We start from the raw sequence: 23364 nt of genomic DNA on the forward strand, positions 1-23364 counted from the left end.
AGACAGTGAGAGAGACAGAAAGAGGAAAAGGAGAGAGAGAAATAGCAAATAGAGAGAGAGAGAGCACCTCACGTTGAACACAATATGACATGTTGGAACGGTTACCGCACACTCCTCTACACCCTTTGCCGCTAATTATTTGGCGTATTAATAGTGAGTGGGCAGTCACCGGGGTTTGGCTTCTGCCGGATCTTGGTTGGTTTTAGTTTTATAATAAATGTGGGTGAACTCTTCCGAGCAAACGCAAACTTTATTATTTATTTTATTGCCAACGTTCACCAACTCAAAACTTTGGCTCCTCGGAGTAACGCCCGGTGGGAGGGGGGGGGGGAGTGGGGGGGGAGGGGGAGTGGGAGGGGGGGGGAGTGGGAGGGGGGGGGGGAGGGGGAGGGGGGGGGGAGTGGGGGGTCTCAAAGTTTGCTCGGATTGGAAAGTTAATTCGGGAGTTGGGATTTGAAACCCGCGAGCCTGCCCATCCTTAATAATAATAATAATAATAATACGCGGTGTGCGTTTCTCCGCTCCTCTTGCCGGGGGAGGGACGGGGATCTCGGAGGAAGCCCTGTCACTCACCGAGCGTTTCCAGCATTCCTAGGTTATTAAAATTATTATTAGTTTCCGGGAACGTGGCCGGCAACAGGACAGGGTCAGCCCGCACCTGGGGACCACCTCAGCCTGCCCAGAAACAAAAGCCTTACGCTGCACAGCAGGGACGAGTTATTTAGCACGTGTATACACCGCGCGCTATCTGTATATTACACACGGCAGACGCCTAGTCTGAGATTCGCACGAGGGGTTAATTAATCACAAGCCCAAAGCCCGTTCCCCGCTCCTGCGTTACTCCGGGGGACAACACAAGGTTAGGTACTTTCCAAAAATACCCAGCGCGCTGCTGCTTGAGTATGCGAGGTGAGTGCGGCGCGGGCAGTGCGTACGCCTCCTGTCCCCCTCACAGACCCACGGCGCGAAGATGGATTAACTGTCGCTACAAATTGACTTGCTGCAGACTCCTGACTCCTTCTGAGTCTTGTCACTGTCACCGTCAGCAGGGAGAAGATTGGGACGGCGACACTGTGACAGAGAGGGACTGTCACACATACCCCTCCTAATACACAGACATCGAGGACACATATCTCTCACCTCCTCCTAATACACAGGGACACATACCTCTCACCCCCTCCTAATACACAGGGACACATACCTCTTACCCCCTCCTAATACACAGGGACACACACCTCTCACCCCCTCCTAATACACAGGGACACATAACTCTCACCCCCTCCTAATATACAGTTATCAGGGACACATATCTCTCACCTCCTAATGCACAGGGACACATACCTCTCACCCCATCCTACTACACAGGGACACATACCTCTCACCCCCTCCTAATACACAGGTATCAGGGACACATAGCTCTCACCTCCTCCTAATACACAGTTATTGGGGACACATACCTCTCACCCCCTCCTAATACACAGGGACACATACCTCTCACCCCATCCTAATACACAGGGACACATACCTCTCACCCCTCCTAATACACAGGTATCAGGGACACATAGCTCTCACCTCCTCCAAATACACAGGTATCAGGGACACATACCTCACCTCCTCCTAACACACAGGTATCAGGGACACATACCTCTTGCCTCCTCCTAATACACAGGCATCAGGGCCACATACCTCTCACCTCATTTTAATAGACAGACATCAGGGACACATACCTGTCACCTCCTCCTAATACACAGACATCGGGGACACATACCTCTCACCTCCTAATACACAGGGACACATACCTGTCACCTCCTCCTAATACACAGGGACACATACCTGTCACTTCCTCCTAACACACAGACATTGGGGACACATACCTCTCACCTCCTCCTAATACACAGGGACACATACCTGTCACCTCCTCCTAATACACAGGGACACATACCTGTCACCTCCTCCTAACACACAGACATCGGGGACACATACCTCTCACCTCCCCCTAATACACAATATAATAACGCACCGCAATGCCTTGCTTTCTCGGGCAGGGAAGGGGTTAACATGTGCAGTTGTAGTAAAATGAGCTGTCAGGCGTGAGGACAAATGGAAGCCGACGGCTCGCTCGTCGCTGCGCTGGGATTCCTCGCTGCGGACAAACTGCTCAGCAACTTATCACAGAACAAACTGTTACTTCCCGCACAGAGAGCCGGCATTGCACCCGTGTCTCCGACCGCGTACATCCAGCCCTGCCACAGAGAACTGGCGCAAAGGGCGGAGCTACAGGTTTCTGCGGCACGTAGGGGGTTAAACCTTTAAGTTCAAGCAAGAGGGGTCAAAAACCCACCTACCAGATGAGAGAGAGAGGGGTGGAGGGAGAGAGAAGGAGAAGAAGGAGAAGAGGGAGAGAGGGAGAGAGGGAGAGAGAGAGAGAGAGAGAGAGAGAGAGAGAGAGAGAGGAGGAGGCAGAAGGAGAAAAGGGGAGAGAGTGTGTGTGTGGACAGAGAGAGAAGGTGAGAGAGAGGGGTGGGTGAGAAGGAGGCAGAGAGAGGGTGGCAGTGAGGGAGGGGGAAAGAGGGAGGCAGAGTGAAATGGAGGGAGGCAGAGAGGGTGAGAGGGAGGGGGACAGAGGGAGGCAGAAAGGGGGGAGAGAAGGAGGCTGAGAGAGAGGGAGGGGGATAGAGGGAGGCAGAAAGGGGGGAGAGAGGGAGGCAGGGGGATAGAGGGAGGCAGAAAGGGGGGGAGAGAGGGAGGCAGAGAGAGGAGGGGGAGAGAGGGAGACAGAGAGAAAGGGAAGGGGAGAGAGGGAGGATGAGAGAGGAAGGGAGAGAAAGAGTGAAATAGGCACTGTCCCTAATACAATATGCTATAGAGCGGCTCCCCTGAGCTGGAGAAGGTGTTTGTCCCATCCCTTTGTATTGAGCTGCTCCGGCGCTGGGCTGGGAATGAGGTGGCGGTTTGAAGCGATTCTCCCTCTCCTTATTGACGGGTTTTCGTACTAAAGGCGGAGAGTGAGTTTGCTGCAGCAACGACCGCGGTACGACAGCGCCGGATCTTTATACGCAGCGCTCGGGGTCAAAAGGACGTGCGCTTTGGAGCCAAGTAAGCAGCGCTGGGGCCGTGCCTGCGTCCCCACGTTCATTTATCCATGCCCAGTGCTACCTAGTCACCCACGTTTATCACGTGTCACGCTGGGTGGGACAGTATATCATTGTGACAATAGAGGTGCAGTGTCCCCCAAAAATAACATCTTGAAAGGGCGCTCCTGTAATGCCCTTTAAAGCAGATTAACCGACCTTACTTTAATTAATTTCTATTTACAAAGCCCCAACGCCAGGGCTTGTCCACGTGGCAAATACTGGGGTTTATTATCACTTGCTCCACTCAGCTAGCAGCACAGAGCTGCTTCCCATGCAAACTTCAAAGAGGCTTACATCAGAGAAGTTGTCTTATCTTAATCTTCTCAGGTAAGGTTCCTTGACGTCCGCTGATGTCACTGATAAGAGGGCAGAGCAGCTGCATTAATTTAAGGGTTCTGGCTATTTTCTTATCAATACCGAGGGAGGGAAAAAAACAGGAAAAAATTAGAGAGGTACAAACAGACCCCCTATTCTACAACATGGGGGTGAAATCTTAAAAACCAAATAAAACACAGTCAAGCAGCAAAACATGTGAAATCTTATGGGTTTTTTGTTTTTTTAAATAAAATCAGTTCTGTGGTATTAGATAATAGTGACTGTTTTTTTAATTAATCCACTCTTAATGCCATTTTTAATGAGTTTTAAAGCATCCTGTGATTTCTATAGCAGGTTTTAGCCCAACTCCCCAGCAGTGCAAGATCTTTGCAACACTTCCCTGTTGGTGATCATTTGTTGCCAATGTTCCCAGCAGTTTGAGCTGCAAACTGTAATAGGTGTTACCGTAGTAATATAAGGATACATTGTAGCTGCTGAGTTACACTGACTGAAGGATTGGTTGAACCTGTAAGGCGGCCATTACGTTAGGCACACAAGCAGGATTTTGCCAGATTTAAAACAGAATTGCCAGCTTAGGTAAGAATGTATAATTGTACAATGTCACAGGCTTTACACATACAAATACGGAAAAAAAGGAGAAAAAAGAGGTAATGTAGTATTGCTGCTTTTAGGGGAACTGCAGCTTTAATTAATAAAATCCGCAACGCTACCTATTGCTTCACATTCCGATGTTTCGCTCATCTGATTTATGAGGAGAGGCTAGCTAAATTACATTTATTTACATTAGAATAGAGGCGTCTTAGACGGGATATGATAACTATATACATATATATTCGGGGACAGTACAAGGAGCTTTCAAAAGAACTATTCATCCCACGGGCAGTACAAAGGACACGGGGCCATCCCTTAATGTCGGAGGAAAGGAGATTTCACCAGCAACAAAGGAAAGGGTTCTTTATAGTAAGAGCAGTTACAGTGCGGGATTCATTCCCCATGGAGACTGTGATGGCAGATACAGTAGATATGTTCAAAAAAAGGTTGGACATCTTTTTAGATAGGAAAGGTATACTGGGATATACCGAATAAGTAAATATGGGAAGGATGTTGATCCAGGGAGTAATCTGATTGCCAATATCGGGAAGGAATTTATTTTTCCCCTCATGAGATATCATTGGATGATGTGTCACTGGGGTTTTTGTTTGCCTTCCTCTGGATCAATAAGTAAGTATAGATATAGGATCAAGTATCTGTTGTCTAAATTTAGCATAGGTTGAACTTGATGGACGTAAGTCTTTTTTCAACCTCATCTACTATGTAACTATGTATCGCACACCACTTTCACGGGGCTCTCTGATTGGCTCAGGGCGTGGTATGTATGGATGTATTATTTTATTTAGATGGCGCTAACAGTGTCCTCCCCCTGACTCCCCACTCAGCTGTCACAGCGCCCGTTACCGATACAGATCTCAACAACACGTCAAAAGGCTGAGAGAGAAAAGACAACACGTTTCCCGTGTGAGTGATAGGGCTGATAATAATAATTACTACTCATTAGTCCCTGATGCCTGGGTGACAGTGACGAGACAAAACGGTGACAAGGAGTTACAGAGCCGATTATATCTTGATTGTGAGGCTGGAACAATTGAAACACTCCCAGCAAGGGCTTGGGTCCCTTCCAGCTGCAATTATCTAACAATCATCACAGCTGAATGAGATTGTCATTAATTAGAGAAGTCATCTCCAGCAGAGAAGCAGAGAGGTGCAGTACTCCACCCGGGACCCCGAGCAACAGGGACAGGCTCAGGCAGTCCTGGGCTTTCATCTAATGTAGGGTCTTTGTATTCATTTCGTCATAAATCCATGACATGCACAAATATATATATATATATATGTGCTCCTTTGCATGTCATTTCCCAGAATCCCTTGCTGCAGTGGAAGTGCTGTATGCTGGGTGATGATGGGGAAAGGCGGGGTTGCAGACCTGCCTAAGACATGCAGATGAGCATACAGTTGTATTTGCATATATATATATGTATAGTCAAATAGTGAAGTTTTCTACAATTGAGTAATTGAGTGCTTTCTCTTGCTTTACCAGACCTCGGAACGGTAACGTATGTTCTTGCTGCCCATGGGTAGGGTGAGTCTGTTCCGTTTGGCCAGAAGATGAAGATCCGATGTTCCCTCCACGACATCCTTTGATCCGCACAGTGACCCCTCCGGATCTGTAGGATTCCCCGAGGAAGTGGGGTACTGAGTTGAGTTAGTCGGGTGGATGGCACGCCTTCCTCAATAGGGCGCCATCCCACGGAGTCATGCCACCCAGTTCTTTTGAAGACTCGGGTGGACCATCGTCAGCCACCCGGGCTGACTGTGTTGGGCTTTAGGACACCTTCTATATGCATGCCGAGTTTAGCACACACATGGCACACAATGCCATTGTTGCAGTCACTGCGGTGACGCCCACGTCCTTGCATGAGCTGCATCTGACCATGTCACAACCAGACGAAAAATGCCGCCGCCTTTAAAGCAACATGTTGGCTGGCCCCGGTAATAACATTTTCCTCTTTCGTTCCCGATATATAAAAAGTTTGGTAAAAGCATCATGGTTATTATTATTATTGTCCCTTTTTAGCGTCACTGGAAGCATGTCCCCTCTATTCCAGAAGTCGCCATGATACGATGGTGATGAGCCTTCGGGCGCTTAACACACTGGCGCTTCGGCCAATACGTAATGTCCTCGAGTGGCATGGACTCGCGGGCGCCAACAGTGCCAATGTTGACCGTTTCAGGCTTGGAGATGGCAGCGGCTTCACACTTTCCCCATGTGTTATACTATGACATCATAGTATATCAGGACATAGCTTCCCGGATCGGCGCCAGAGGATCCCACATATTGACATGCACATCATGCAGGCGTTCAGATGATAAGTCAATCACCGGCTCAGCCACGGGAGCCGTAACTCTGCACCGCTGACAACGGTCACTCTTCATTTAAATGACCGCTCCTGTCCTTCTGCTGCCCGGCAGGCTGCCAAGCGGAGGGGAGCGGCTCTGCGTCCCTCCCAACGGTGATGCAAATACGCAAAGGAATTCCTGCGTGCCGCGGTAACAAACAGCCTGTGAGGTACGGGGGAAAGCTGTCTGTGCGCCAATTCTTTATAGTTTTTTTTGTTTTTTTATCAGCTCTGACGGCAGATATTAAAACAAAAAAAAAAACCCGGAATCAAGATTTTAAAAAAAAGCATGGGAAGTTTAAATCCCCTAATACCCAAAAACACAAGTCACTGCTTTATCTAGTCGTAGGGCAAGGAGGGCGCTCCCGGCGCTGAAGGGGTTAACTCCGGCACGGCCCCTCCCATCTCTCCACAGGAAGGTCCATTTGGAAGCATTACCGGCCTGAATGTCCATTGGTCCTCATGTGACAATGGCAGCATTCATCTCTGCCCTGGACACGAGAGGCGCTTCCCCCTTCAGTGCTAGTCCAGGGGGGATCAACTCCAGTACTCAAGACCCCCCAACAGGTGAGGTTTTAAGGATACCCCAGCTCCAGCACAGGTGGTTCAATCAGTGGCTCAGTCAAAGACTGAGCCACTGATTGAGCCACCTGTGCTGAAGCAGGGGACAGATTGAGCCACCTGTGCTGATGCTGTGATATCCTTAAAACCTGACCTCTTAGGGGGTCCTGAGTACTGGAGTTGAGCCCCCCTGTACCTCACTCCCCTCTGCTACTGAAGGAATTAAAAAGGTCTTCCCACTGGGATAAGAGAAGGAAGCAGAGGTGGGGGGGGGAGGGGGTCTGGCTTCTCCCACCCCCCACCCCATAAATTTATACCGAAAAAACACATCACCCCATCAGCCTACACGGCTCTCATATAAATAATACATTAAACACAGATACACTTCAAAGACAGGAGGACGTCCCTCATTAGTGAGCGGATATGTGCGCCTCCGAGAGGCAGCTGCTGGAGCAGGGGGTTAGAGAGGGGTGCACTGGGAATCTGAACGATCATCCCCTGTAATCTAACCGCCCCCTAAATATATATATCGCCCACCGTGTGCGTAGCGCAGTACAGAAGCAGCTCCCCAAGTTCCACTCAATATCCATCATCATCAGTATCATTGCTATATAAATATATAATCAGACACTCACACACTAATCATTCAACAAACACACACAGACCCCTGAACAGACACACACACACACACGAAGGCCCCCTAACGTACACACACAAAAGCCCCCTATCACACACACACAAAGGTCCCAAAACAGACACAGCAGGTCCCCCAACATACACACACACACACACACACACACAAAGGCCCCCTAACACACACACACAAAGTCCCCCCCCCACCCCACACACACACAAAAGCCCCCTAACACACACACACACAAAGTCCCCCCCCACCACACACACAAACACAAAGGCCGCCCCACATACCGGTCCCCTAACACACACACACACGCACAAAGGCCCCCTAACACACATACACACTCACACACAGGTTCCCTAACACACACACACACACACAACGGCTCCCTAACACACATACACACACACAAATGCCCCATAAAACACACAGGCTCTGTAACACACATGCACAGACCCTCCACATACTAATAATTGCATAACCACAGTTCCATGTTGTGCTTCTGCTTTATCTAGCACTATAGAGTATAGTATATTACACACACTCTATAGTGTGAGATCTGTGTAACACAAGCAGGACACCCGGTCACACGTAAGAACCCGGAGGTGCCGACACCCCATCTCCCTGCCAGGAATCACTCATCCCATGAATTAAACCTCACTGACCATTAATAGTCTTTTTTTTGTAAATGAAAAGGCGAATTTTGCTGCAGACACAGGGAGAGAAAATATAAGGCATACAGTCTGATGCGCACAGACGCACTTTGTGAAACGCCGTACACAGCGCCTTGTGTGCCATCTGCCGCAAATTAATGTATCTTATATCGCGCCTACACAGAGGCAGAAAACGACGTCAGGATCCCCTCCGGAGGTGGCTGCATGCAGGTGGGGAATAGGACGGTTATTAGGAATGACCCCGTCACGTTCCCTCACCGGTCACAATTTATAACAGATTTATACCTCCTGCGTAGACATGTTGATCTTCCATTTTTTTTTTATCCGCTCATAAGTGATGCCGTTCCGCTGGTCATAACTCTTATTTACTGGACTGGCCGGCTGCTAGCGATCACAGGGAAATAGATTTGGAGAATTTATTTCCCCCGAAGCTTCACTGAGAGGGGAGAGGAGACGGGCAGGTGCGCAATTAATATCACCTCGCCTTCCATTCCTCATCTCAGCGCCCTGTGCTCGTGTCGTGGGCTGTCACAGGCAGCAGGACGGGGCGGGGACCCCTCACCCCACTACTGAAGCCCACACATGCTGGGATTCTATTATGAAGAAAGCAGCAATCGTTCCCAAAAGTCAGTATTTGCACAGGGGAGTCCCCCCGGAGATGAACCAGGCTTTGTTCAGCTCGGCGGACACCCGCCCCCATCATTTGAAGAGTACTTTACGGCTTTAGATGCCGGAACCCTTTCGGGTTAATTAAACATGGTGGTCATTTTGAGAACCCCGGCATATACAACTGTATCACGGAAATTAGGGGGTCCCCGGAGATTAAAATAGCACGGTGCACATGGGAACTCCAGCTAAAGCAAAGTACACTTAGCGATAGGCGTTATAGGGAGTTCTATGGCGCAATAGGAGTTAAATGGAGCCGTAGGAGGGGTTATATGGAGTAATAGGAGGAGTTATAAGGAGCAGTTATTTGGAGTAATAGGAGGAGTTATAGGGAGCGGTTATATGGAGTAATAGGAGGAGTTATAAGGAGCAGTTATTTGGAGTAATAGGAGGAGTTATAGGGAGCGGTTATATGGAGTAATAGGAGGAGTTATAGGGAGCGGTTATATGGGGCAATGGTCGGAGTTATATGGAGTAATAGGAGGAATTAAATGGAGTAATAGGAAGTGTAATATGGAGTAATAAGAGGTGTTATATGGAGTAATAGCAGTTATATGGGGCAATAGGAGGAGCTATAGGGAGTGGTTATATGAGGAGTTATAGGGAGTGGTTATATGAGGTAATAGGAGGAGTTATATGGAGAGATGAATCTACAGAATTGTGAATAGCCTGAGGTCATAGAAACATTTAACTACCTGACCCCTGTCCTGTCCAGCACCTCTTCGAATATTCCATTCTACTGAATTTCATGGGGGGGGGGGATACTTGCATTTACACGCGGTCTAGTAGATATACATGGATAAGCGTCACCCATCTCATATAGCGTACACACTTCACTCCTTATTACAAGGCCCTCGGGGGCAAGACGACTTATCACAAACAAGTAACATGTCACTAATCCTAAAAAATCAGAAATCATAGCAGCAGCTTCCTGCACCTTATTACCCCTGTTTATCAGCCGAGAGCTGCTCAGATCTGCAATATAATAATAATAATATTATTGATATAGCGCTTTTCTCCCAATGGGACTCAACGCTTCACAGTTACAGAAAGGAAAAAGAAGAAAACATTTAAGTTTATAAAAGAGACCAAACACCGGGAAAGATACAATACAGGATGGGGCAGTGCTGTGGCTATTAAATGCCGGACAGGTTGTGGGTCAGTAATTAGATGCCCGGGTAAGCAGGTCGGTGTTGAGCCTGTAATAGATTCCCAGAGAGGGGCCTCTCAGGCCGTACGAGGCAGAGTGTTCCGGAGAGTGGGAGCAGCGCGGCTAGAAGCTCGGGCGCTAAAGGAAGTCACGGGGATTCTGGGAACTGTTAGGAGTCCTTCCCCTGCAGATGGAAGTGAGCGGATGGGGGTGTGAGGAACTAGAAGCGCTCTCAGATAGCCGGGACTCTGGGCATGTCGGGCGCCGAATGTCAACAAGCCAATCTTGACATAAATTTGCCATTTTACCGGCAGCCCAGACAACTGGGTCGGTTGTTAGGTCAGAGATTTCTAAACCGGCCTGGGGAGAGGGGGGGGGGGGGGGTGATTAAACTGAAAAAAAACCATTTGTGAGACAATACTCTGAATAAAGCCAAAAATGACTGGAGGATGAAGTATGTCATCGGGAGGAAAAGGGGAAAGTGAAAGCAATTTGTTCAATATAATCAACCCAAAGACAAGAAAAAAATGGCTGGGCCGGTCTCCAGGTTCCAGCAGAGAGGATGCGGAATACATGAGAGGGGAGGGGGGAGAGGAGAGGGGAGGGGGGAGAGGAGAGGGGGAGAGGGGAGGGGGAGAGGGGAGGGGAGAGGGGGAGAGGGGAGAGGAGAGGGGGAGAGGGAAAGAGGGGAGGGGGAGAGGAGAGGGGGAGAGGGGAGGGGGGTGAGGAGAGGGGAAGAGGGGAGGGGGGAGAGGAGAGGGGGGAGAGGGGAAGGGGGAGAGGAGAGGGGGGAAGGGGGGAGACGAGAGGGGGGGGAGGGGGGAGAGGGAAAGAGGGGAGGGGGGAGGGAAAGAGGGGAGGGGGGAGAGGGAAAGAGGGGAGGGGGGAGAGGAGGGGAGGGGGGAGTGGAGAGGGGGAGAGGGTGAGAGAAGGGATGTGACTCCGCGGGCTGTTCATCGCGGGCGCAGCCGAAAGCGGAGTATGTGATGAGCGCTCTGCAAGAATTGTCATCAAAACGTTCTATTAAAGTCACGTAAAACAAGCAAAGGAATCCTGAACTTGAAATGGTGACAGGCGCGTCTTAAGTAACCAGCACCGATCAGTTTAAATAATAAATAATAAGCAGCAAGAGCTCGGGATAATCACACATTATATCCCGATATGTGCTCCAAGAAACCCCTCTAACCCCTTCTGTGACAGCATATAACGTGCCCATCTGCTGTCTGAAATTCTTACGTGCTAGCATCCACTGATCAGGCTACTCTGGTTTGATACTCGGCATCATTATACAGCGCAACATTTTCATTAATCGGGATGGAAGTGTATAGAGATAGTCAGTATCATTATACAGCACAATATGTCCATTATCAGGGGTCTGCAGATGTATCGATACTTAGCATCATTATACAGTGCAGCATGTTCATTATCAGCAGGTAGAAGTGTATAGAGATACTCAGCATCATTATACAGTGCAACATGTTCATTATCAGGGGATGGAGGTGCATAGAGATATTTTCATCTTCCAGCCCAGGGGGAGCATGCGGAAAAAAATACAGAAAACAGCAATCTCAGTGCAGGTGTATCGGTATAAGTGAATAATGTCACAGAAATCTTGGCTCTGAGTGTGGCTACTTACTAGATGTAAGGGGTGTAGGGGCAACAACTGGTATCTTTAGAAATACGGTCTCCTGTATCTAGGCTTTGATGCACTCCACTCCAGGGGTTCAGTGTGAGGATTAAATGTAAAGACAAAAGGACATATCCGTGGTGCAGATCAATGGTATAAAGGTAGGTATTTATGTACGTGATAAAAATGCGCACTTACAGTGAAATAAATGTAAAGCAGCGTGTATCACAATATCAGTGAAGGAAGAGAGGGTATGGTACCGCCGTCGCCCACCCCGCCGCCTCCGTTTGGATATACTCAGCAGCATTATACATGTTCATTATCGGGGTTGGAAATGTATGGATATACTCAGCAGCATTATACATGTTCATTATCGGGGTTGGAAATGTACGGATATACTCAGCAGCATTATACATGTTCATTATCGGGGTTGGAAATGTATGGATATACTCAGCAGCATTATACATGTTCATTATCGGGGTTGGAAATGTATGGATATACTCAGCAGCATTATACATGTTCATTATCGGGGTTGGAAATGTATGGATATACTCAGCAGCATTATACATGCTCATTATCGGGGTTGGAAATGTACGGATATACTCAGCAGCATTATACACGTTCATTATCGGGGTTGGAAATGTATGGATATACTCAGCAGCATTATACATGTTCATTATCGGGGTTGGAAATGTATGGATATACTCAGCAGCATTATACATGTTCATTATCGGGGTTGGAAATGTATGGATATACTCAGCAGCATTATACATGTTCATTATCGGGGTTGGAAATGTATGGATATACTCATCAGCATTATACATGTTCATTATCGGGGTTTGGAAATGTATGGATATACTCAGCAGCATTATACATGTTCATTATCGGGGTTGGAAATGTATGGATATACTCAGCAGCATTATACATGTTCATTATCGGGGTTGGAAATGTATGGATATACTCAGCAGCATTATACATGCTCATTATCGGGGTTTGGAAATGTATGGATATACTCAGCAGCATTATACATGTTCATTATCGGGGTTGGAAATGTACGGATATACTCAGCAGCATTATACATGTTCATTATCGGGGTTGGAAATGTATGGATATACTCAGCAGCATTATACATGTTCATTATCGGGGGGGTATTTGAACAGCTGAGATATTCCTCGCTCAGTGCGACTTTCTCTCCGTTATAAACGCGCTTTAATTTCCCGTCACAATAGAAAGGAAGTGGCAGACGCGCCCTGCTCGCGTCGCCCCGGGCGAGGGTCCGCCTTCCACGCCAGGCGGAGAATATCCAGATGAATGCGACTAATTAGAGGAACACAAACAAGGCGGGACCCCAGGCCCGCGGCTGTCTGCTCGCAACGTGAGCGATGAAACGACTCACAAATGCATAGGGACACATAAGGCACGTACGGGGAGCGCGAGCTGGCGGCACGGAGGCACAACGCTCTGTCAGCAGAGCGTCGCCGCACGCCGCTTTACTTTCAAGCCAGGGTCGCCAACGCCAGTCCTCAATGGCCACCAACAAGTCAGGTATTAGGGTTATCCCTGCTTCAGCACAGGTGGCTCAATCAGTGGCTCAGTCGAAGACTGAGCCACTGATTGAGCCACCTGTGCTGAAGCTGTGATGGATTGAGCCTTCTGTGCTGAAGCTGGGACTGATTGAGCCGCCTGTGCTGAAGCTGTGACTGATTGAGCCTCATGTGCTGAAGCAGGGACTGATTTAGCTACCTGTGATGAAGTAGGGACTGATTGAGCCACCTGTACTGAAGCAGGACAATCCTGAAAACCTGACCTGTTGGTGGCCCTTGAATTGGCTACCCCCTTGCTTTAAAGGCACAACCGGACATTCTCCTTATGGTCTAACCCTTTCACTGCCAGAGGTCGCACAGGTTTGCCATACGCTATTGGCCGCGCTGGCGGTGACAGGGTTAAGGAAGTACAGTCAGATGAAACCGGCATACAAATATATAACAGCGCCGGACACGACGCCAAATACATGTTACAATAGGAGGAGTTATAGGGAGGGGTTATATGGCGTAATAGGAGGAGTTATAGGGAGGGGTTATATGGCGTAATAGGAGGAGGAGTTATAGGGAACAGTTATATGGTGTACTAGGTGGAGTTATAAGGAGGGGTTATATGGAGTAATATGAGTTATAGGGAGGGGTTATATGGAGTAATATGAGTTATAGGGAGGGGTTACATGGGGTAATAGGAGGAGTTATAGGAAGCGGTTATATGGGGTAATAGGAGGAGTTATAGGAAGCGGTTATATGGGGTAATAGGAATGAGTTATAGGGAGCGGTTATATGAGGTAATAGGAGGAGTTATAGGGGCGGTTATATGAGGTAATAGGAGGAGTTATAGGGAGGGGTATATGGGGTAATAGGAGGCGTTATAGGGAGCGGGTATATGGGGTAATAGGAGTTATAGGGAGAGTGTACATGGGGTAATAGGAGGAACTCTTTTTATTGGAAAAAAATTCCAACATTACATTCCATAGAAAAACATTTCAAACAAAAAAAAAACTGCTCATTATGTACAAACTTATATTATATCAATATTAACTCAGCATGTGTGCCAACCTTTCTCCTCAACAGCAACTTCACATTCCTTTTATACACATTTTAATTGAAACTAAATAAAAGCCTTAACTATAACATTAATAGCTGCTACCTTTAAAGGATTAATTAATGAACAAACATTAAGCCCCCCCCCCCCCCAAAAAAACAAAAAAAAACACACGGTATTACTTTTTCTTTTTCCCCACATTATCCCCCAATGACCCAAACCTCTTGACGGTCACTGAAGGTGGGATCATGTCTGAGTCTGTCTCTCTGGAAACATCCATAGTATGTTCCTCTTCGGATAAGGAAAGTTCCTCTACATCGTCGGAGTCCTCAGCTCTTGACCCCCAATCCTTTCTGAGAGCAGAAAAACGGTTTTTCATAGCTACCTGAGGAACTTTACCAGCGGGACCTGCAGGACGTTGAAGAGTCCCTCCAAGTTTTTTTACCATGCTCTTCTTCCTTTTCTTTTTCCCCTGTGCCCAAATCTGCTCACTTTTTTTCTTTATTATTATTTTCCCTCACTTGGGTTTCCATCAAAGTAGGATCATCTGATTCCCCAGATTGTTCCCCTGCTGGGAGTAGATTTGGGGAAGTTCCTTCTAAGGGGTCTTCTGACATTTCCTGGGCCTTGTTTACACTCACAATAATTGTTTTTTCTGTAAGTGTTTCTGGGCAAACTGCATCCACAGGCGATCCAGGACAAGCTCCGTCCACAGGAGGATCTAAGCAAGCGCCATCCCTAGGCTGAACCAGACCAACCCCATCTGCAGGCGGATCCGGACATATTCTGTCTGCAACTTTCAGGGCCCGGTCATAAAGTGCTTCATTGTCTTCGAAGTCCACTTCCTGCTCCCATACTTTTGAAATATTATGCCATGCTTCTGCGCAATTCGTGTATGAATGTCCAAATTTATCGCATAAATTACATCTGATGTTTGTACAACTTGCCCTCTCGTGGCCCAAGGAGTGGCACAAGTTGCATTTTAGAACATCACAAGACATGCTTAAATGTCTGGCTGAACCACATCTATGGCACAAGGTTGGCTGCCCATAGTAAAAACAATTTCGTTTTTCTCTTCCTATGAAGAAGGAGTTGGTCAAATGCTTTGTAACATTGCCATGACATTGCCATGCCGCCAAAGTCTGACTTGCACCTTCCAACCTACAGTCCATAATTCTTGTAGGTGGAGCCAGTACTTCGCATTGTCTGCCAAGCCATATCAGAATATCTGATATTGGGACTGATTCGTGTCTGAAGAGAATTGTCACCGACTTTGTTTCCGGTTTGGACACAGGAATAGCAGCAAAGGACTTCCATAATTCTGAATTTTTAAGACTCTCATATTTTGTCCAGAAGTAGTCCAGAACCTGAGGTCTCTTAAAGCTGACATCGTATTCGCATGAACCTGGAACATGGATAAGGGCATAAATGTCATCTGCACTGAAGCCCAAAGATTCTTTCAATAGATGTTTTCCTACAAAAATCCTATCAGGCTTCATTTCCTCTGCACCCTTATATCTCAATTTTACCACGTTCCTCCTTTTTAAAGGTTGTGCATTTCTGGTCACAGCGCTCACAAAGGATCTCCCACTCCAGGCTGAAGGGGGTGCTGTGTGAACTGGGGTTGCCTTAATGCCATTACTTTGCTTTACCCCATCTTCTGATTGGGCCACTCTATCAGGAACTGTTTGGATAGGAGCAGCACTTTCAGTCTCTACAACCTTAACTTCACTCCCAGGCATTACAGGGTTAATGCAGTCTCCATTGCTGCTAATTACCACCTGCTGTTCTCCGCTCTCAGAGTTCTGAATCCCAGGACCAGCTAATAAGCATGGGTGTGGTTCTGTAAGTCCAGGTGAGCATGGGTTCTCTGGCTCACTGCTCTCAGGCACAAACTCCATTTCCAGCTGATCTCCTCTCAGAGTTTTTAGGTTCTTGCTTTGCTGCTCTCCAGATTTCTTTGTAATTTCTTTAACTTCTCCCAGCGTGGGAGTCTGAGATAACCCAACATCACAGGTGTCTGCTGCTTTCTTTGCATGCAATGGTCTTTTAATCAGATCTTCTGCTGCTTCTGCTATTAACCCCTGGGATGCTGGAAGCTCTGGAACAGATCCTTGCTCACAGTCTGATACACCCTGAGGTGAGTCCCCTTCCCTGAAGTCTTTGGACCCTATTACAGGGCTGTTACCTTCTCCTGTGGAAACCTTTAGCCTCCGGTCCTTTGCTTTCTTTTCTTTAGCAACTTTACCCTTTGGGGTTTTCTTGGCAGTTGGTGGAATTAAACTGTCAGGATCTGAATCAGAATTTTCCTGGGATAAGTTCTCTGTTTTATCTTTAGACTTTGCAGACTTGTTCTGGGATCTAGTTTCTCTCCCACTTCTTGTAGGCGTCACCAAAATGATCTTTTCTTGTGAGCATTTAATGGGGTTTTGGCTTCCGTTTCCACAATATGAATCTGCGCCTTGTTCTGCACTTTGCTCTGCACCCTGCTCAGCATTTTGCTCTGCGCCCCGCTCTGCACCCTGCTTGGCACTTTGCTCAGCACCCTGTTCAGCACTGTGGGTTAGCATTTCAATAGTTTTTAAAAGGGAACGTTTCTGTCTGACTGGAACCCCTGTTATTTTAGCAATCTCAACCTCCAACCGGGTTAATTCAACATGCAGATGATTTATTTGCTTCTTGCGCGTGTCTACCTCACGACCACGACATCTCTTTAATTTAATATTTTCTATTTCCAATTCTTCTACCTTCCTGTTATACTTCTTCAATAAAGCTCGTTTCTCTTCTGTTTTAAGCAGATTCTGTTCTGCCCCTTCCTTTCTCTCCAAACTCTCCTGTACCTGCATTCAGCCTCATCAAGGCCTACACCGCTGCTGCAGCCTGCGGCCTCTCCTACTTCCATCTCCAACTCACAGCCACCAACCCCTGGGTCTAAGGCCATCCTGGCTCCCCTGCAGGAGCTCACCTGCAGCCCATCCTGGAGGAGTTATAGGGAGGGGTTATATGAGGCAATAGGAGGAGTTCTAGGGAGGGGTTATATGGAAGAATAGGAGGAACTCTTTTTATTGAAAAAAAATTCCAACATTACATTCCATAGAAAAACATTTCAAACAAAAAAAACTGCTCATTATGTACAAACTTATATTATATCAATATTAACTCAGCATTTGTTCCACCTTACTCCTCAACAGCAATTTCACATTCCTTTTATACACATTTTAATTTAAACTAAATAAAAGCCTTAACTATGATATTATTAGCTGCTACCTTTAAAGGATTAATGAACAAACATTAAGCCCCCCCCCCCAAAAAACAAAAAAAAACACACAGTATTACTTTTTCTTTTTCCCCACATTATCCCCCAATGACCCAAACCTCTTGACGGTCACTGAAGGTGGGATCATGTCCGAGTCTGTCTCTCTGGAAACATCCATAGTATGTTCCTCTTCGGATAAGGAAAGTTCCTCTACATCGTCGGAGTCCTCAGCTCTTGACCCCCAATCCTTTCTGAGAGCAGAAAAACGGTTTTTCATAGCTACCTGAGTAACTTTACCAGCGGGACCTGCAGGACGTCGAAGAGTCCCTCCCAGTTTTTTCACCATGCTCTTCTTCCTTTTCTTTTTTCCCTGTGCCCAAAGCTGCTCACTTTCTTTTTCTTTATTATTATTTTCCCTCACTTGGGTTTCCATCAAAGTAGGATCATCTGATTCCCCAGATTGTTCCCCTGCTGGGAGTAGATTTGAGGAGATTCCTTCTAAGGGGTCTTCTGACATTTCCTGGGCTTGTTTTACACTCACAATAATTGTTTCTTCTGTAAGAGTATCTGGGCAAACTGCATCCACAGGTCGTCCAGGACAAGCTCCGTCCCCAGGAGGATCTAAGCAAGCGCCATCCCTAGGCTGAACCAGACCAACCCCATCTGCACGCGGATCCAGACATATTCTGTCTGCAACTTTCAGGGCCCGGTCGTAAAGTGCTTCATTGTCTTCGTAGTCCACTTCCTGCTCCCATACTTTTTAAATATTATGCCAGGCTTCTGCGCAATTCGTGTATGAATGTCCAAATTTATCGCATAAATTACATCTGATGTTTGTACAACTTGCCCTCTCGTGGCCCAAGGAGTGGCACAAGTTGCATTTTAGAACATCACAAGACATGCTTAAATGTCTGGCTGAACCACATCTATGGCACAAGGTTGGCTGCCCATAGTAAAAACAATTTCCTTTTTCTCTTCCTATGAAGAAGGAGTTGGGCAAATGCTTTGTAACATTGCCATGTCGCCAAAGTCTGACTTGCACCTTCCAACCTCCAACCCAAATTTCTTCCGAGTCCATAATTCTTGTAGGTGGAGCCAGTACTTCGCATTGTCTGCCAAGCCATATCAGAATATCTGATATTGGGACTGATTTGTGTCTGAAGAGAATTGTCACCGACTTTGTTTCCGGTTTGGACACAGGAATAGCAGCAAAGGACTTCCATAATTCTGAATTTTTAAGACTCTCATATTTTGTCCAGAAATAGTCCAAAGCCTGAGGTCTCTTAAAGCTGACATCGTATTCGCATGAACCTGGAACATGGATAAGGGCATAAATGTCATCTGCACTGAAGCCCAAAGATTCTTTCAATAGATGTTTTCCTACAAAAATCCTATCAGGCTTCATTTCCTATGCACCCTTATATCTCAACTTTACCACGTTCCTCCTTTTTAAAGGTTGTGCATTTCTGGTCACAGCGCTCACAAAGGATCTCCCACTCCAGGCTGAAGGGGGTGCTGTGTGAACTGGGGTTACCTTGATGCCATTACTTTGCCTTACCCCATCTTCTGATTGGGCCACTCTATCAGGAACTGTTTGGATAGAAGCAGCACTTTCAGTCTCTACAACCTTAACTTCACTCCCAGGCACTACAGGGTTAATGCAGTCTCCATTGCTGCTAATTACCACCTGCTGTTCTCCGCTCTCAGAGTTCTGAATCCCAGGACCAGCTAATAAGCATGGGTGTGGTTCTGTAAGTCCAGGTGAGCATGGGTTCTCTGGCTCACTGCTCTCAGGCACAAACTCCATTTCCAGCTGAACTCCTCTCAGAGTTTATAGGTTCTTGCTTTGCTGCTCTCCAGATTTCTTTGTAATTTCTTTAACTTCTCCCAGCGTGGGAGTCTGAGATAACCCAACATCACAGGTGTCTGCTGCTTTCTTTGCATGCAATGGTCTTTTAATCAGATCTTCTGCTATTAACCCCTGGGATGCTGGAAGCTCTGGAACAGATCCTTGCTCACAGTCTGATACACCCTGAGGTGAGTCCCCTTCCCTGAAGTCTTTGGACCCTATTACAGGGCTGTTACCTTCTCCTGTGGAAACCTTTAGCTTCCGGTCCTTTGCTTTCTTTTTTTTTTGCAACTTTACCCTTTGGGGTTTTCTTGGCAGTTGGTGGAATTAAACTGTCAGGATCTGAATCAGAATTTTCCTGGGATAAGTTCTCTGTTTTATCTTTAGACTTTGCAGACTTGTTCTGGGATCTAGTTTCTCTCCCACTTCTTGTAGGCGTCACCAAACTTATCTTTTCTTGTGAGCATTTAATGGGGTTTTGGCTACCATTTCCACAATATGAATCTGTGCCTTGTTCTGCACTTTGCTCTGCACCCTGCTCAGCATTTTGCTCTGCGCCCCGCTCTGCACCCTGCTTGGCACTTTGCTCAGCACCCTGTTCAGCACTGTGGGTTAGCATTTCAATAGTTTTTAAAAGGGAACGTTTCTGTCTGACTGGAACCCCTGTTATTTTAGCAATCTCAACCTCCAACCGGGTTAATTCAACATGCAGATGATTTATTTGCTTCTTGCGCGTGTCTACCTCACGACTACTACATCTCTTTAACTTAATATTTTCTATTTCCAATTCTTCTACCTTCCTGTTATACTTCTTCAATAAAGCTCGTTTCTCTTCTGTTTTAAGCAGATTCTGTTCTGCCCCTTCCTTTCTCTCCAAACTCTCCTGTACCTTGCATTCAGCCTCACCAAGGCCTACACCACTGCTGCAGCCTGCAGCCTCTCCTAATTCCATCTCCAACTCACAGCCACCAACCCCTGGGTCTAAGGCCATCCTGGCTCCCCTGCAGGAGCTCACCTGCAGCCCATCCTGGAGGAGTTATAGGGAGGGGTTATATGAGGCAATAGGAGGAGTTCTAGGGAGGGGTTATATGGGGTAATAGGAGGAGTTATAGGGAGCGGTTATATGGAAGAATAGGAGGAGTTATAGGGAGAGGTTATATGAGGCAATAGGAGGAGTTCTAGGGAGCTGTTTATATGGGGTAATAGGAGGAGTTATAGGGAGGGGTATATGGGTAATAGGAGGAGTATATGGGTAATAGGAGGAGTTATTGGGAGCGGTTATAAAGATGCAATATGTGTCAGAAGTGATTGATGATTACAGGGGAAAAAATGCAAAGTTATAAAATGACTGTGGAAAAAAAATCTTTGATGAGCCCCTCAAATATTCTTTGTCAACAGCAGGATTATTTCTGTGATCCGGGGGATAAAAGGAAGAGACGTTTATATAAAAACAACAGATTTAATCCCAAACCCTCGAAAAACCGAGCGCCAGAGTCTCAAAGCCGCTCCCCATTGGGTTCCTAGCACCAGCGTTTGAACACTTTCCCGCATCTGATTGTGATGCAAACGAGGTCTCCGCGGGGTATCCGCTTCAGCGAGCGGACAGCGGGGGGTCCCCAGATGTGTGCCAGGAAGACCGTACACGGGCAAGGGGTCCTGCCAGGCTGGGCAGGGTCTGTTACTCCGTGACCTTGGCAGTGACCTCTGTCCTACCCTCTCCCCCCCTCCGCGACCCTATCACAGAGATCAAGTAGATCCCTAGTCTGTTAACTCCTCGACTGCTGGAAAGAAACCGGCCCTTTAACCCCAACCCCCGGCTGAAGAAGAGGTTCAGGCAGCCAAGGGGTTCAGTAGATTTTGGGAGGCGGACCAGAAAAGAGTTGGGAGGCTGCGTTAAGCACAGAGGTTTTCTGGCAGCAAAAGCTTTGTGACAACCAGAGATCTTTGTGCAGCTGTGCCCCGATTTAGCAGCAGAGAGCTGCAGCGGAGCGGCAAACTGCGAATGTCTTCCTAACACTGCTGACTACGGTATGTGAGCCTCTGGCATTTAAGGGCGGGCAACTCCAGTCTTCAAGGGCCACCAACAGGTCAGGTTTTCAGGCTATCCCTGCTTCAGCACACGTGGCTCAATCCGTCTCTGCTTCAGCATAGTTGGCTTAATCAGCCTCTGCTTCAGCATAGGTGGCTTAATCAGCCTCTGCTTCTGCACAGGTGGCTCAATCAGCGGCTCAGTCTTCGACTAAGCCACCTGTGCTGAAGCAGGGATAGCCTGAAAACCTGACCTGCTGGTGGCCTTTGAGCACTAGAGTTGCCCACCCCTGCAACAAGGGGTCCATTCAGACTGTCTGCGTGGAACTCTCTCCCAAATAAGAGCGTCCAGGGTGTCATTTCTAAGAGTTAAACAGGAATGTATTTCATTTAGTAATTGGCTCGTCGCCTTTTCTCTTTCTTTCATTCTTCTTCTTCTTCTTCTTTTTTTTTTTTTGCTTTGCAGAAGAAAACTCATAAATGAAATATGCTGGCCGCCTGCCCAGCGAGGAAGTATAAAGGAATGAATGATGTTTCTATCTCAATCACAGTCATTGCTTTTAATATTCCTAATTACTTCAAAAGGAAAAAAAAAGCCACGCACTCGATAAAGGAGAGAACGCCGTCCTGTGTCTCGCGGTCCTCACGGGATCAGAGGAATTCGCAGGTTTCCCGGTAAATAAGGCGAATATACGGGGATCGGGCTTTATGTCACTGTTAATTTGACACGGGGCCTTAATTGCCGTATTTATTCATCGATGTGGAGACATGCGGCAGTTTAGAGACCCATCGGTGTGGATAGGCAGCAAGGTGCTTAGCACCACTTAGTATATCCGTCACAAAGGCTCATCGGGAGAAGGCGCCCGTTAGTATCAGCGAGCAACAAGGGGAGCGGGGATATGGGGTAATAGGAGTTATAGGGGGAGGTTATATGGGCAATAGGAGGAATTATAAGGGGTAGTTATATGGGGAAATAGGAGTTAGATATATGTGGTAATAGGAGGAGTTATAGGGAGCGGTTATATGGGGTAATAGGAGGAGTTATAGGGAGCGGGGATATGGGGTAATAGGAGGAGTTATAGGGAGCGGTTATATGGGGTAATAGGAGTTATAGGGAGCGGTTATATGGGGTAATAGGAGTTATAGGGAGCGGTTATATGGGGTAATCGGAGGAGTTATACGGAGCAGTTATATGGGGTAATAGGAGGAGTTATAAGGGGTAGTTATATGGGGAAATAGGAGTTAGATATATGTGGTAGGAGTTATAGGCAGCTGTTATATGGGGTAACAGGAGGAGTTATAGGGAGCGGGGATATGGGGTAATAGGAGGAGTTATAGGGAGAGGTTATATGGGGTAATAGGAGGAGTTATAGGGAGCGGGGATATGGGGTAATAGGAGGAGTTATGGGTGAACCAGGTTCAAATCCTAATGTCAACTCATTGTCACTTTATCTAGCAAAGGCGCACTGTGCAGGGCGGGTACGTGAATGAATGGCACACAGTGCAGGGCGGGAACGTGAATGGAACGCGCACAGTGCAGGGCGGGTACGTGAATGAATGGCGCACAGTGCAGGGCGGGAACGTGAATGGAACGCGCACAGTGCAGGGCGGGTACGTGAATGAAAGGCGCACTGTGCAGGGCGGGTACGTGAATGAATGGCGCACTGTGCAGGGCGGGTACGTGAATGAAAGGCGCACAGTGCAGGGCGGGAACGTGAATGGAACGCGCACTGTGCAGGGCGGGTACGTGAATGAAAGGCGCACTGTGCAGGGCGGGTACGTGAATGGAACGCGCACAGTGCAGGGCGGGTACGTGAATGAAAGGCGCACTGTGCAGATCGCAGACAGATATATATGAAAGAATCCTCGCGGAACAGAAAGTAATTATCCTCATTTGCAGTGTGAG

At 47.4% G+C, this 23364-nt stretch overlaps 1 protein-coding gene across 4 annotated transcripts in view; it reads right to left on the reverse strand.

The window, feature by feature from the left end:
- MEGF11 (multiple EGF like domains 11) overlaps window positions 1-23364 on the reverse strand; it is a 171167-nt gene that overhangs the window by 118631 nt on the left and 29172 nt on the right. The window lies entirely within an intron of this gene.

This window comes from Ascaphus truei, chromosome 18 (assembly GCF_040206685.1).
Source record: "Ascaphus truei isolate aAscTru1 chromosome 18, aAscTru1.hap1, whole genome shotgun sequence".
Taxonomy (NCBI): domain Eukaryota; kingdom Metazoa; phylum Chordata; class Amphibia; order Anura; family Ascaphidae; genus Ascaphus; species Ascaphus truei.